Source organism: Meleagris gallopavo, chromosome 1 (genome assembly GCF_905368555.1).
Source record: "Meleagris gallopavo chromosome 1, MGAL_WU_HG_1.1, whole genome shotgun sequence".
NCBI lineage: Eukaryota > Metazoa > Chordata > Aves > Galliformes > Phasianidae > Meleagris > Meleagris gallopavo.
In genome coordinates, this window is record NC_139404.1 from 135,389,785 (window position 1) to 135,405,470 (window position 15,686).

The 15,686-nt window shown below is 39.2% G+C and overlaps 1 protein-coding gene across 7 annotated transcripts in view; it reads right to left on the reverse strand.

Annotated features, from left to right (window-relative positions):
• Positions 1-15,686, reverse strand: part of MCF2L (MCF.2 cell line derived transforming sequence like) — a 145,654-nt gene that overhangs the window by 37,642 nt on the left and 92,326 nt on the right. The gene's annotated exons all lie outside the window — the stretch shown is intronic.

A 15,686-nucleotide genomic window follows, 5' to 3' on the forward strand; every position in this document is an offset into this window, starting at 1 on the left:
AATTTTCTTTAAGGTGTTGTAGAACAAGATGCAGTACACACCCTTGGAAAGATGCAGCAGTCCCAAAAATGTTCCACAGAGCTTCAGACCATATTCAAATCGTTAATTGCTTTTTCATGGAAGGTAATTTTTACATGTCTTGCACAGAGATTATTTCAGAGGAAAATAACACACTTTGATTCTCCATTGTTTTGGTGCCGACATAATCCCTCATTTATGCTGTTTCCAACAACATAATTCCAGGATGAAAACAAAGTCATTTTCCTTTTGCATCTGCTTTCAACCTTCTGTTTGTATCGCCTTCCTCCTTACTAATATTTAAAACACCTTAGAAACGCAGGTCTTTCTGATCCTTCCACGACATTCTTCTGTGCACCCGAAATTCTCAAATGCTTCCAGGTTACAAATCTGCTCCCAGGTACATTCTGACATTCACCAAAGCAAGAAACCCCTATTGCATTTAAAAACTCCAAGTCATAGGTCTGAAAAATGAGATACGCAGCACTTCCCTGAAATGGAAACATCTGTGAAAAAGAGCACTTAAATCCTTGCGTACGGGTGACCCTTCTTGTTCGCCTGTGCTCAGCTGCATGTGCTACAGAGTACAAATAAAGCAATCTGCTTCTGTTTTGTAATTTCCCATCTAAGCCAATTGTGTAATGCCAGCAGCAGACTTTGCTGGCCAATCGCAATCAAAATGAAGAAGGCAGGCAAACACAAGGCAGACAGACTCGAATTTGTTATTTTCTTGTATATTTGGTTATTTTTAATCACTCAGCTGGACTGTAATTCCAGATGTTAATTTCACTGCAAGGCCTGCTGCCTGTGCTGTGTGAAGGGCTGGGAAGTAGTATGTATTGATTTATCATCATACCTTAAAAAATAAAAAAAATAAACTATCAACACAACAGAATGTGAGAATCCCTGAATTGCATTGCTGACTCATCTGAAAATACAGGATATTTTGATAGCATAATAATAAAAGTAAAAATAAAAGAAAAATGTAAATTACAAGTAACTAGATGCAGCACATTAAGCTAATCTTCAAAATGACAAATTTAAACATGACTTGCAGTCTATTCCCTCTCCTTTATGAGGTGTACATTTCTCTAATTCACAGACTAAATACTTAGGAGGAAGCACAAATAATCTGAAAACGTGCAAAGAAACACCAACACTTGCTTTCTTTCATAAGCAGCTAAGTAATTTTATCACAGGAAAGTTTTAGATACCACCTCCAACAGCTCACATTCAGTGCACGCTACTTAACTCTTGCCTCTTGGTTAGTATAACACAGATAAACAACATCTGAGTGGTTGTCTTGTAAGCCTGAATAACACTTGCAGACAATTGAGGCTTTATATTAGGAATATGCTTACAACCATAGTATATTTGCATGATTTAGTAAAGCTTACCTTCTTCCTTCTCTTTCTTTATTTGAAGAGCAAGAGGAAATAAATCTAGACTAGTTTTTAACATCTTGTATCCCATTAAAACCTGCCACCAGTTTAATGTTTAGTCACTGAGCAAAATAAAATGTTAACAGCAACCACATCCCACAATAACCAGTTGATATAATGTACACACTGGGTCACACAACCCAACATAGATGGAGTCCAAAAGTGGCTACAACTATTCCCATAACAGTTCACGGGGGTTTTGATGTTTTATGATTCTGGAAGAATTATTTTCAATAATCAGTAGAAGTCCTCAAAAGTCCTGAAATTTCTGAATACTTTCTCAGTGCCAAGCAGAGCTTCAGATCACACAGAATATCCAAGTGCAACATCTACATCATATTTCCAGAACCTACCAACAATTGTGTACAACAGGAAGAACATTAAAGCCTCTGAAAGAACATCAGACTTATTTTCAGGGCACAGGGAAGGACAAGTTTAGCTGGGAATCTGGAGAAAGTCCAGATGAGAGCTCCACACAGATGAGTGTTCATCACCTGCCTCAACATCAGGCATTAGGTAGTCTAATACCAAAGACAAGTTGTACTAAAAGGGAAGAGCTGACAAAGGAGAACATCACCAAGATAGCCCCAAAGATGTCCTTAGTCAGCTTTCTTTGATTTAGAACAAGACTCCCTTCCAGACTAAGAAATAAGAGCTAGCATTCCAACTGCTGTCTAGAAGAGATCCAGTGGCAAAGTCTTGAGCATCTGACTTCAAGCTATTACCACGCTTATCAGGTTGCTTAATAAATATAATTGCTCTGTTCTGAGTCTTTCACTGAGTTTTGTTATGTCACTCAAAAATACATTATCTGTCAACTCCTAAATCAAGATTTGACCCACCCAATACATACAGAAGATATGAGAGAGGAAAGCATGGAGGAAAAAAAAAGAGAAAGGTAAAGAAGAACTTCAACTTGGTACTAGAAATTAGCAGAAAAGTAACAGTGCCTTTTGCACATTCAACTCTTCCTAAGTGAATGATTATTAATTCAGATGCTCTCGAGGAAAGAGACTTTTAAACAGTCACTGTGGGAAAAGATTTGTTACCCTGATGACAGTGCCTCACTGCAAAGGGTTGGCTATTGAGACTACAATCCAGCTCCAGCAAGTGGTAAGCAGGAAGTAACAAACCAAACAGGCATTGTGTACAACAAAGCTGAGAACATTATCAGGACACAAAGTCACATATACAAGAACAAGTAAACACTGGAAACAGGTCTGCTTGCCAGTCCAGCCTTGCTCAACTTCCCTCTTTCCTATGACCCACACTTACATACATCTTGTATCTGCATACAAGACAATTTGCAAGACCCCCCCTCGCCAGCCCCTTTTAGCGCATAGGATGAATGATGCTAACAAGCATGTTTTCAATTTTTCATTGCTTTCTCATCCGAGAGTGAATCGACCCATTGTACTTTATTTATTACATTCAAACCAAATATTCATTTCCTGATTTGCCCATCCCCAGTTTGCTTCAGAATGAAGCATTTTGGCTCATTTCTGCACCTGTGCTTCAGCAGAAGAATGCCCTGATAAACAGCCTGTTCCTGCTCATGGAGCCTTACCTCAAGCCTTACTCCAGCTGTGCTGTACTTGTATCAACTTAGCTCAAGTCTTTCCATGTGACTGCATCAATCTCCAGCAAGCTTATCACCAACACCCACATTTGTCTTCTTCCCACTTATTGCTTCAGCCATACTTATTCCTTGCTGTCTCGTACCAGGAGTACCTGAGCAAGTCCCAGCAGCTTGCTGGCCACACCAGCTTGTCAGCAGAATGCCCTCACAGCCCAAAGAGGCTCCCAGCTCTGGTTAGCTGACCTGGCTCCAGAGCAGCCTCTGCTGCAACTGCAGGGGAAATCCCCAGGCCAGCTCAACAGAGGACACCTTATGATAACAGACTTGACAATCAATGACCATGGATTTAGTGGTTTAACTGAAGAGAAGGTGTTTCCTTACCATGAAGGCCATCATTCTCAGAAATGTCAAGTTCCTGACTAAGGGATAGAGAAGCTGGATATTCCTTGGAAGCACAGTGGATTGTTCCCTATTTTCCTGAGAATAGCTCTGATGTGGTCTAACACTCAAACAACAAGTAAGGTGAGAAATCAGGAATGGAAAGAAAATTTGTCAGCACTATAAACAACTGTAAAACCAATCCTCACAGTAAAAAAGAGGAGGCAGCCTTAGAAGTAGCACCTAACTATCAAGGCCTGTTGACATTTCCTTTACAACCTTTTTTTTTTTTTCCTAAATGCATAAACTTGTATCCGGTGTACTTTCTGAAAGATAAATTACAAGCTTGTAATTAAAATTTAGTATTTCCTTCTTATGTTTCACTCCTAACAAAACATACATCACAAATTCAGCTCTGATCTTCTGTTTCCACAACAGCACAAAGAATACAACATTTTTGGAAAGGCAGAGAAATCAGCCCAGCTCTGTGGGGAATATAACTAAAACTCACGAAGATCAGGTAAGAAAGGTAAAAGCAGGGAAAGGAGAGTGGTGGCCACAGAGGACAAATAATGGAAAAAAAAAATGCAGCAGAGGATGGACTTTCTGTTCATCCCCCCTCCCACCTTGAGGATCCAGTGTAACACCATCTGGAGATAGTGAGACTGAGGTTAAATACCTGCCCACAAGCACCAAGTGTAGAGCAGAATCTGAATTTTCCACCTAGTGACTCCTCTGCTTTAGGTTATGGGGACATCTCCCTCTACGTCCCATTTACAGGACTCATGATCTCATGCACCTGGGGGAAAGGGCGGGAAAACTTACAGTGTGTAGGACTGCAGAAAGGAACTTCCTTTCCTCTGGGGTATGTGGAAGGAATTACATAGTCACCATGTGAAAGATCCCTGCATTTCTCCAAGGTATGGGTGGTGACAACTACTATACCATTAAGTTCCTACTGCTTTTACAGTGTTGTATGGCAACTGCTTGCAGTCCCTCTGCTACCAACAAAACAGAGTAAATCTTCAGGCTTGTCACAGCAACTTGTTAATATCAAATTTTTAGATGTTTGAAATTCAGAGCAGCATTTTAGATTAAATAATTTCAGTTTAATAAAAATGGGTTTCAGTCTTAAAGTCCTATTATTATTATCCAGCTGGGTTCTATCAGATTGCTCACTACCTTGAGAGCCTCTGCGTATGCAGGCTGACTAGTAATTCTTGCTTTCAGTGGCTGAATGGCTATTTCAATAGCAGGACTTCAGTAATATTCCACGTGGAATTACTGCATCGACTGCATCAAGGCAGAGCATGCAGCAAACTGGAGGCAAGTAACTGCATTATACATACAGATCCCTAACAGATCCCCACTACCACTTGCTCTTCAGGTTTACTCATTCTGTAGCTCATGACTGATCATCAGTGTGCATCAGTGATACACACTCAAACTGCTTGAAGAGATGTGGTATCTCATCAAGCTGCTTACTAATCCTGATCTTTTCCAGTATACAAGATGTGAGCCTATGTAGAAAGCACTGTGGAATTGACCCGTTCACACAGCATCGCTCATACTACTGTACCACAAAAGGGGTAAACATGCAAGACATGGTGACAGTTCATCTTAGGAATGCCTATACTGTGTACTGTCCACCGTCCTATCCATAAGGTAATTATACTCATGCTTGGGCAAGCCACAAGAAGAGTTATGTGGATCAGCTCTTTAAAAAAAGAATTCTGAAAGGCAGGCTTGCATCTGGTATAGAAGACAAGTTTGTGCTCAAAAAAGTTCAGCATATAAAATGTAGGCAGTCCCACAGCCTGAGCACTTGAATATCAAGAGTTCCCATCACGCAACTATTCATGACAATGCTTCCAGCAGCCATTACTCTTTGAAGTCAGAAATCATCCTAAATTCAGTCATCAGAGCACAAGTCAGGGCCCCCAAGAAGAGCATTTCCAGTTCCTTTGCTTAGGAACAGACCGCTGGAAACCAGACAATAGTTACCAAGGCTATTGTTTCCCAAAATAAACTTTGTATCCTACATTTTATGGGACATTTAAACTGATTGAACCTGAGCAACTTCAAAGACTCCATTTCTCCTGCTGCTGCTAAGGATGCCTTCCAAGGAAGGTGAGGAACAGGAGTAAGAACCATAAGTTTCCTAATCATAAGTATTTCATAGATTGAAAAACAAAACAAAAAACATTAGGCTCCAGAAGACAGTCAGATAATATAATGAAGAACGTGATATTAATAAATGAAGACAGAAATCTTCACTACAGCAATTACAAAAAAAAAAAAATCAGTCAAGTCTATGGTGACAGGAATTAAATAGTCTAAGACTGATTTCACATTACCATTTCTTGTACTGTCTTTCCCTCAAAAAAAAAAAAAAAGCAGCAACAGATCACCTGGCAGAGCCTTGTTCCCCATTTCCTCTTTGTGCCCTTAATGTGTGATAACCAAAACTTCTTCTATCTGAACACCAGATGTGCTCTAGAGGATGCAGTTCTTCACAGAGCAAAAAAAAAAAGTGAACGGCTTATGAATTTAACAAAGATAAATCAAAGTTCAATTGTCATATTAAAGTCACCAGGCACTAAATAGTGATTAGATAGTAGTTTCACTACCTTTAATTCTTTATTGTTCATTCTTGTAACATCTAATCCATTCCAAAACTGGGTAGTTTATCCATTTGATTCTAACACAAATCCATTAGCTAGATACTTAAAAAAAAAAACCTCCCCCCCATAGACAACAAAATAGCAAACTATGAAATCTGACACTTTCCTGTAATTTTTGCAATGTATTCTACTATTTAATTTTCAAATATGTTTATTCTTGATGGGATCTTCACATATTGATTTTGACAGCCTGCTTCTCACTATCCAAAGTGAGACAAATGACTTCTTATCCTTGGTAAAGATGCTTAAAGGAAATAAAGCCTACTTGTTCCTTCTTGAGTAAATATTGGAAACAAGTAGACATATAATGCTCCACAAAGCTCCAGTTCAAAAGCTTCAGATATCATGGGCTTTTATAGCTTGTAATACTGAGCCTTACTGGAAAAGGCACAGGATGAAATCAATTTAGAGATAGCAGGAACTAAAAGAGAACTATAAAGCAGGCATTGTTTGAGCTCTACACTAGACAATGAACCTTGTAGCTTCAATTGCTAAGAGAACCTTGAGGTTTTTACATAGTAGCTAAGTAGAATACTGCTTTGTAACGCTGCTGCTACTCAAGATACTGCTTACACATTTTCTGAAAACCTGCAACACTGAGAGCTGGAGCACTTCAACCTGGAAAAGAGAATGCTCTGGGGTGACCTTATAGCAACCTTCCAGTACCTGAAGGGGCCTACAGGGAAGCTGGGGAGGGACTTTTTATAGGGGCAGGTAGAGACAGGATGAGGGGAAATGACTTTAAACTGGAAGAGGGTAGATTTACACTAGATATTGGGAAGGAGTTCTTTACAGTGAGGGTGGTGAGACACTGGAACAGGTTGCCCAGTGAGGCTGTGGATGCCTCCTCCCTGGAAGGGAAGGGATGGGGCTTTGAGCAACCTGGTCTAGTGAGAGGTGTCCCGCCTATAGCAGGGGGTTGGAACTAGGTGATCTTAAAGGTCCCTTTCAACCCAAACCATTCTATGATTCTATGAATAAAAATGTTGCAATCCTTTTTAATGTCAACATTGCAAAATGATACTACAAATTCACTATGTAAATGCACAAATCACGAAGTGACTTATGCACCTAAGACACATTGAAAGTGTTTCAAAAGCTGGAAGATCTCTCTCAAGTAACTATCCTTGCTCTAAATTAGCAAACTTCAAAAACATATTTGCTGTTTTTACAACAGAAAATTTGAGGTTTGCATTATTATCAGTGGAGAAGAAAAAAAATCTATGAAGAAAAATGGGATGAAAACATATTCCCAGAAGATGGCTCTACATACAAGTGCATGATATTGCAATGACATTTAATTGTTTAGACAGAAAATAGCATTTCAGTGCCAAACTCTTCCACAAACAAATCGTCTCTCAGGTCAAAGCAAATCGCATGCATTTGAGAACAGAACTACTCCTAAGAAGCATAAACATTGAGAAGCGTTCTGTCTGTAAACATTTCTCAGGTAAAGCTCTTTGGCAACTTAGCAGAGACCTCTAGAGCTCCTAAAGCAAACCAGTGTGGCATTTCAGCTCTGATTCACACTGTGGGCCTGATATCTCAGTTTGGATTTCTTCAGGAAACTCTTCCAGTTGAGGTGTATAATCATTCTCTCAGATGCTAATTTTTTGTTTCAGCAACGTTCATGAGAAAAACAAACAATGAAGAGCATTCCAGTCTTGTTAAATACAAAGTAAAACTGGAGAGCAACGATTGATGACTTCTGCATGGTCTTAGATGGAATTAGTAATACCATTCTTATCTTGAATTTTTCTAAACCTGTATCTATTCAACTAAAAATACTGCACTGACAAAAGAAGTCAGTGCAGGCAGCAGTGCTGAAGATGTGTCCATTACTTCTGATGCCCTTGAAAACCCACCCTATGAGCACAGCCCCAAGGAACAGGCTCAGCTCAAGCTTCCCAAGATGCTCTGTGCAAGTCACCACACCACAGCTTTAGTTCTCTATATCCAAATCCCTGGAATTTTAAAGAAATTTGCTACATAATCAATCACTGTATTTAACTAGTGAGTGCCTGTACTGTGCTTCATTAACAGGCTATACATCTGAAAGAGTCTTATTTTGGATTTTGGGGCCCTCTCATAGTCAGCTGAAGGCACTTTAGCTGTAGAAGGAAAAATTTATCCAACCTAAAGGCAGGCGGTTATTCATGAAAAAAATTATAGGAATGAAGCGAAAGCAATTTAAATGAAGCACTCAGAAGTGCTGCTATCCAAGAGCAGCCTCTAGTGGTTCGTTCAAAATTGCTGAATGCCAAGTAAAAATGATTATATATAAAGCTCCTAACAGAAATAGCTGCATTTCACACAGCACAGCTGATGATGTGACACCTCACAGCAGGAATATTAACCCACAAGCAAGGAGGCAGCACTTCTCACTGATTCTTACACTGAAAATCTGATAAAAAATAAAAAACTGCTTGTGGGAATCTTGTAAGTAGACACAACATAGTTACACATGAGTTTTTGTCAGAAATGGAGACTTTGAAGGTCTGCAGAGGAACAGAATAACAAAGACAACTCCAAAGAGCATTACCCAAGAGACTGATGGTTCAAAATTTGGAATGCTTCATCCAAAATTCACAGCCTCTCCTGCAGTGACTGCAGCCCAAAACACTTTATGGTCACATCTACTCCAAGTCATCCTTGGATCTCAAAATCCTTCAGTGCCCTTGGGACTACAGCAGCTCCTTGTATCTGCCTCTAGCTCAAAGCAAGAGCCTTCCAAGGAAGATAGGCTGCTGTCAGAGACACACTATAGATGAGGCGAGATGAGTGTCAGCTCATTGGTGCCAGGAGAGTTACTCTTAAGCCCATAGGAAGCCAAAGAGCATTATCCTTTCACAGCAACAGGTCTCTTGAAATTTGGCAATACAAATCCAAGCAGGGCTACTTGACAGACACGTCAGTGCTCCTTGTGCTCCTCAGCCAAGTAAGGAATGCTGGCACACAGTTTACTGTTTTTTTTTTTTTTTTTTAATAAAATATTTGCACTGATTTATATGGCATACACAACCAGACCTCTCTTCCACACTCAGGTTTAGATATGGGTATCCCAGTCTTCTCCACCATTTCCTACTCAGCAAACTCCCAACACTCTCTTGCACTTTCATGCCAATTCCCCTTTAAACTAACTACATAAAAATTGCCAATTGCAGTACAGCAATGCTGGCTATGTTCCATCATATATACTGACATTCTTTCTGCTCCAAAAACCTTATGCAGTTGTGAGGGAAAGATGAGAGATTATAACCAGTATTAAAATAAGAACTAAAATGTCCAGGCATCACCATCTAGCTGTAGTTCTATAACACACACTTATTTCCTTTCCACAGTACCCATCAGCCTTTTTGTATGTTAACATAGTCCACTAAAAAAAACCCACAAACTAAAATCAGTGTGACTTAGATGTATTTCTGCAAGAAGAAGAAATAATTATTAAAAGACAAAACTCCTGCTTAACACACCCTCCTGTAGTGCACGGAATCAACTAAAACATTTTTAAGGAAGAACCTTCTTTTCTGAATGGAAAATTCAGTGTAATTTCTTCAGGTCACACAGAACCGCTTCCACAAGGACTGTTTGAAGAGAGACAACAATTTTGAGGACTGCTTTAGACTTAATTACAGATGGCTGAAGTAGGCCACGTTATCCTTGAAGGGACAATTAAGGATAAATAGGTCAGTAAAGGCAAAATGGCTCTACGTTTGTTAAGGTTAAATAAACAACAGAAAGCCAGAGTGCTCCTAGCTTTGGGACTATGAAGTCTGACTCCACAAAAATATTTCTACACCTACTCAAAATGATAATACTGGAATTACACACACCTCAGTACGCTTCAACAATAACTAATGCCACTAATGAAGTATTGACACATTCTTCCTAGAAAGTTACATGCTGTGCCATAGGAAGGTGAGCTTATTTTTAAGTAGGGGATTAAATTCTCTGCAGTTGAGACTGGACTAATGGAAGCTCTGGCACAGGGTCCAGCATTATACTAATTAATTTTCACAAACTGAGCACTGCAAAAATACCTTGTCTCTTTATCAGATAACACGTGCCACGCATACAGAATTTATATACCACTCAAATCCTCCAATTCCTTAAGGTATACATGGGATTTAAAGAATAAAAAGGCTTTGCCTTAACAGTGATAAGCTTGAAAACAAGTTTAAGACATTCACAAGGTGGACATAAAAAAAAAAAAGATGAACTGCCTCAAATCTAGTAAAAATTCAGACTAAGTAACACACAGAGCTTTCATCTAATCTCATCAAACAACGCATGTGACACAAAAGCTTAAGGCAACATGCTTTACCTTAGGATTCAATGCTCTTACTTTAAACACAAACCTTTACATTTCTTTTTTGCTTACAGGAACATACTGCAATTATACAACTGTTTGGCAGCTGTGCTCAGAGAGGAAGGGCACAGACAGCATGACAGATTTTGCTGGAAGTCTTGGGATGTTCTCATTGACAAGTCTGAGGGGCTGCCAAGGTAACAGCAGGATACAGGTTTTTGCCTGGACTGTAATCTGACAAAGAGGAGAGCGTGGAAATGAAACTCGGCTGACACTAATAGACACTGAAGCTGCAAAGATGTTCCTCAGCATTTCAGTGTGAACTGTCAGCGTGCCTGGTTTTTGGCACTTCTTACCCACTATGCTGTGACATTCACCCCTGGTGCTCCATAAAACAGAAGAAGTTAACTCTTAACTAGTTATGCACTTATTTAGGCTGTAGATAAATGAGGTAACACGTGGTTATTCTCCCATTGGCTCCTCAGAACTTCAGCCAGAGCCTTGAAGGACTCATCAGCTCGAAACATGTTAACCCCAACATGATTGCCCCGGATTCCAGAGCACAGTAGTGAGCCCATGCTAATGAGACTAATAAAAAGGCTTGTCGGCTCCAGAAATATCCATGCCATGCTGCGGCGTGTTCTCCTGGTCCCCAGCTAAATTCACCTCCTCATGCATTGCTGCTCTCACACTACATCTTATTCAGTCTGAGCCCCTGAGGAACTTGGCACAGACACTTGTTATCGCAAATGATGGACAGATGCTACGCTCTACCTGGAGCTCAGCAGATCATAACAATAGAACTTCAAGACCTTCAGACACCAACTCTGTCTGAGGTAATCTTGTTCTCTTTGTAAGTTGGACAGTACTGCTCCGTAACTTCACACACCAGGTGGTAGCACAAACAATAGCATTTCTTTAGAACATCACACTGTGTTGGAGCATTTGTAAACCATGGAGATTGTAAACATGAGGACATTCTCCCGGGCAGGAAGCTGATGGGGAAAGCCTCCCAAACAGGAAATAGCAGAACAGAATAATTTAACCTGAGATATGCTTAAGGCCATGCAGTGGGACAGCAGGGCATTACAAAAAGACTCTAAGTACAAGCAGAGAAGGACTTAGCATTGTATTTAAAAAGCAGCATGAGACTTGATCTGGCCATGAAAACCCGTTTCAAACTTTATCTATACTGTTTCTCTTGAAAGGAACCTCGTGTTTAAAATTTAGCATTGCAGATTTTAAATATTTTCTTTTTAATCTCTTGTGACCACAAGAGTTTTTAGCTTTTTTCCTTCTTCAAAGATGAACCTATAAGAGCAACGAAGAAAATTATTAAAGCCATTTCTTTTTATTAACAACTTACTGTTATCAGATTTTAGTAGAAACTGCTAGTTAACCAGAAGCAAAACCATGTGTTTGAGAAATCCTATCTTTTTCTAAACCACAGCAATTGTCTGTTAATTTCTTTTAAATCAAGTTCTCATGCCACACTCCACATTTTGTAAACTCACATTCCCACGCATACACTGTTAAGTTAATAAAAAACATGTTTAAGTTACAGCCTCGATTGAGAGAAAAGAAGCATATGTAACACTTGCCTTCAGTGTACATCACTTATCATTGAAGTCTACTTACTAGATGATATAGAAAGATGAAAATTGAAAGTTGAAAAACTTTCAAATGAAGAAAACAAATGGTCAGTGCCCCAAAATAACTTCTTTAGGATACATTAGACAGTTACATCAGGATCCTATTCCAAAACTGAGTAGAATATTCTCCTTCCATCTTTTGTATAGAATGTAAATAGAACATCCCACAGGTGCCTCTCCCTCTTTGCTATTGGAATAACAGAGACTGTGTATGAAAGACTTCAGATTTTTACTCAGCTACGTGGCTGTCACCAGCAGTTCCAAAAGGATTCAGCCAGAAAGTAACAGGAGTTGTTCTTCATTGCAGGCTCAAACAAGCATGAGATCAGCTACACACGTTATAAAACATCCTCAAAGCATCTCAGAGGCAAAATTGGCTCACTATTCTCTGCTGAAAACGCTGACTTCAAACAGCATATTCCTTACAGACACTTCCATATAGATATGAATTAATGCAGCACCTCAATTGGCAAGACCTATTAACTCCTGTGGATCACTAGTTCTATTGAAAGTATATGTAGCAATTTAACATTTTCAGGTACTCTTCCTAGAAGACATTGCCTTAAGAACATTACGTACCATTATGGATTCTCTTTCTTTCACTTTGGATATTATATGTATAAAACAAAAAATATCACTTGAGCTAAACAAAATCATTCTCAGGGAGAAAGTCTCCACCTTTTACGTAAAGAAATATTTTGTACTTCAATAACACTTGTAAAATCATGAAGTGTTAAAAGGAAAGATCTGTTCAGAAGTATTACACATATACCTTTATCATATACATCTAATCACTGAAGCAGCAGTTATAAAGTGATCAACTATAATCTCCCACTGCCTATAGTTGTCATCTTTAAACCACTGCTGTATCAGGAAAAAATAGTTATCTTTAATGACACATAGTACACGACTGTTGTCGTACATCATGTCAACAACCCTGGACCAAATGCTTGGAGATTACAAACTGCACATTAGGCACTGTACTCTATCCAATTGTCTACAAAACACAAATTTACCCTGCAGTGTAAGCAAGATACTAATTTGAGAAAATGGTTCAGCTTTCTGTTTAATGCCATACAACTGCACCAGAGTTAACAGAGTATCTTAAATTGAAATGAGGTATTCCCTTTCCACCATCCCTTTTCTTAACTGCCTCAAATATGGCACATTTCCACATCAGAAATCACATTGACAGCTCTGCTATTTGCATTATCCTACTCCATGGTCATGTAAGTTGGTAACATGTGACTTAGAATAGTTCTGCTTCTGAATGAAAGGTGACCTATGAGACATTTAACTCTTCATGAAAAGAGAGCACTGTCAAGAGAAAGTTTATACTGAAAAATCTTGTAAAACTGTGTTTGTACAGTATAGAATAATAATACAATAAGAGGGTTCAAGGTTGTGTTTGCACATATACAATTAGATGGAATAGTAAAGACAGGTTAAGAAGTTTTGGTTTCCCTATTTGGGCAGAAAGCCCTTATTACCATTACTATTACTCTTTTCCTTGGGAACAAATCTAAATTTACTACTGCAGCAAATACTTTACTGGACAAAATCTGCTGTAGAACACAGAAAAGTCCTTTCTTTTTGAGTCTCTTAGCAGCTTCTCATTGTCATTCCCACGAAATATCATTTCCCTTAAGACATGATCGCAGGCATTCACACAATGAGTTTTGAGTTACTGCTGCCAACCCCTTGCTGTGATCTGGAATCCTGTATGAGGCTAAGTGGCACTAATAGCTTAGCACGCTTTCCAAGCAACTGGCTCCAGACATACCTATTGCTCTACAGGGCTTTTCACAGAAAAGTTAATTTCCTCAAAGTCAGAATAATGGAAAGACTTGTGTATTTCATAAACTAAATGACACCAATCTGTAGAGTATTACATGCATAAAAGCTGTGAGCTGCATTGGTGTCATTTATGTCAATCTGTATAACTTAGGTCTTTTTAATAAGCTTACAAGATAAACAAATGATTAACTAACTGCTTCGATTTATCTCAAAAACAGTTTTCTAAGCATCAAAAACAACCTTCATGATTTTAGCCCTTGAAAACTAAGGTAAGAGCAAAAATCCTGCAATAAGAAACCTTTAACAACATTACAAACATCAACAAGTAATTTTACAACACTACCATTTTTGGGGTATTTGCAGCCAAAAGCTTATCATTAGGGGAAGACAAACAGAAAAATGAATAGAATGCCTACTCCTAGATTTTTCATTAGTGAAAATGTGCTTCCATCAAACCAATGCTCTGTGACACACTCAGTGCTTCCCCTGCACCAGATGTTGTTTGCTGATCAGAATTTCCCACACAAACCCACTCGATGAAGAAGTTCTGCAGGCCATGATAAAGTGCCTTACCAAGGACTTTCAGAAAGAGAAGATGCAACTCCAGTACATAATTATTTTGTAATAACAATGTTCAAGAAAGGTGCTATCAAGGGAGGCTTAGCACCATACACTTTAAACAACACAAGGATAAACAAAGAAAGTGAGGCTGACTGTTGGCTTGCAGCTCCTCTCCCTGATTTACATAGATGTTAACAAGGTGTTAACAGGAGGGCACAGGAAGCAGGTCCTACAAGTAAATAAGAGGGAAGACCTTTACAAGACCGAAGTTATAACTCCTCATGCACATTCAGTAAACAAAAGCACCCACGTGCAGGAGGGAAATCTGCCATGATTACTTTCAGACAGGAGTTCAGCATGGCCCATGCCGAATAGCGTTGAATGTTGTCAGTGAAAAGAAAGAGGAAAAACAGCTTTAGACCAGAGTGCGTTACATAACTTGTGTTTAAGAGTTTTTAATCTGGCAGAATCCCACAGTCCATTTTGGGAAAGGCATAAAGGAGATCTCGAGTCACACAATAGCTCAGAGCTACCTGAGATGCTTTAACATCCCACTCAAAGAGCCAGACCCAAACTCAGAACAGGTAGCTCAGGGTTTTGTACAGCCAGATCTCAAAATCCTCCACAGATGAAGGCTGTCCATCTCAAAGCCTTACTACTCTCCCCCAGCAACAAATCAATGATCGATTTTTTACCCAACTAGCTGTCCTCCTGCCAAGACTGTAATGACTCAATTTGGATATAAGAGTGCTGGGGAAAGGCTGTAGAAAGTGTTGCTGAAGTTAAGGTAAAAGGTATATACAGCTTCCCCTTATTTATGCATAAAGAGATTTCACCACAGAAATAGGATGATCAAGCACAATTTTCCATTGTTTTATTCATGCTAGCTATTTCCCAGCACTTTCTTCTTTCTTGTGCCTATAAATGTGTTTTGAGAGGACTCACTCTATAAACTTCCTGACAGAGTAAAGCAAGGTCAGTTAACCTACAGTGCTTCAAATCATTATTCTCAGCCTTTGTGAAGATGAATGTAATATTTGCTTTTCCCCAGACATCACAGACTGCCTCTGATCACAAAAACCTTTAAAAGATGATAAAGAGTAGCCTCACTATATTACCGGCCAGCATTACAGATACTTCAGGTGCAGCTTAGATTATCCCATAGGTTACACTTGGTTCAAATATTTTCAAGAGATCCTGGAGATCCTCACTTCCAGACATTTTCCTCCTTGAACACTTTCTCTAAGAACACAGGCCTGGAAGATT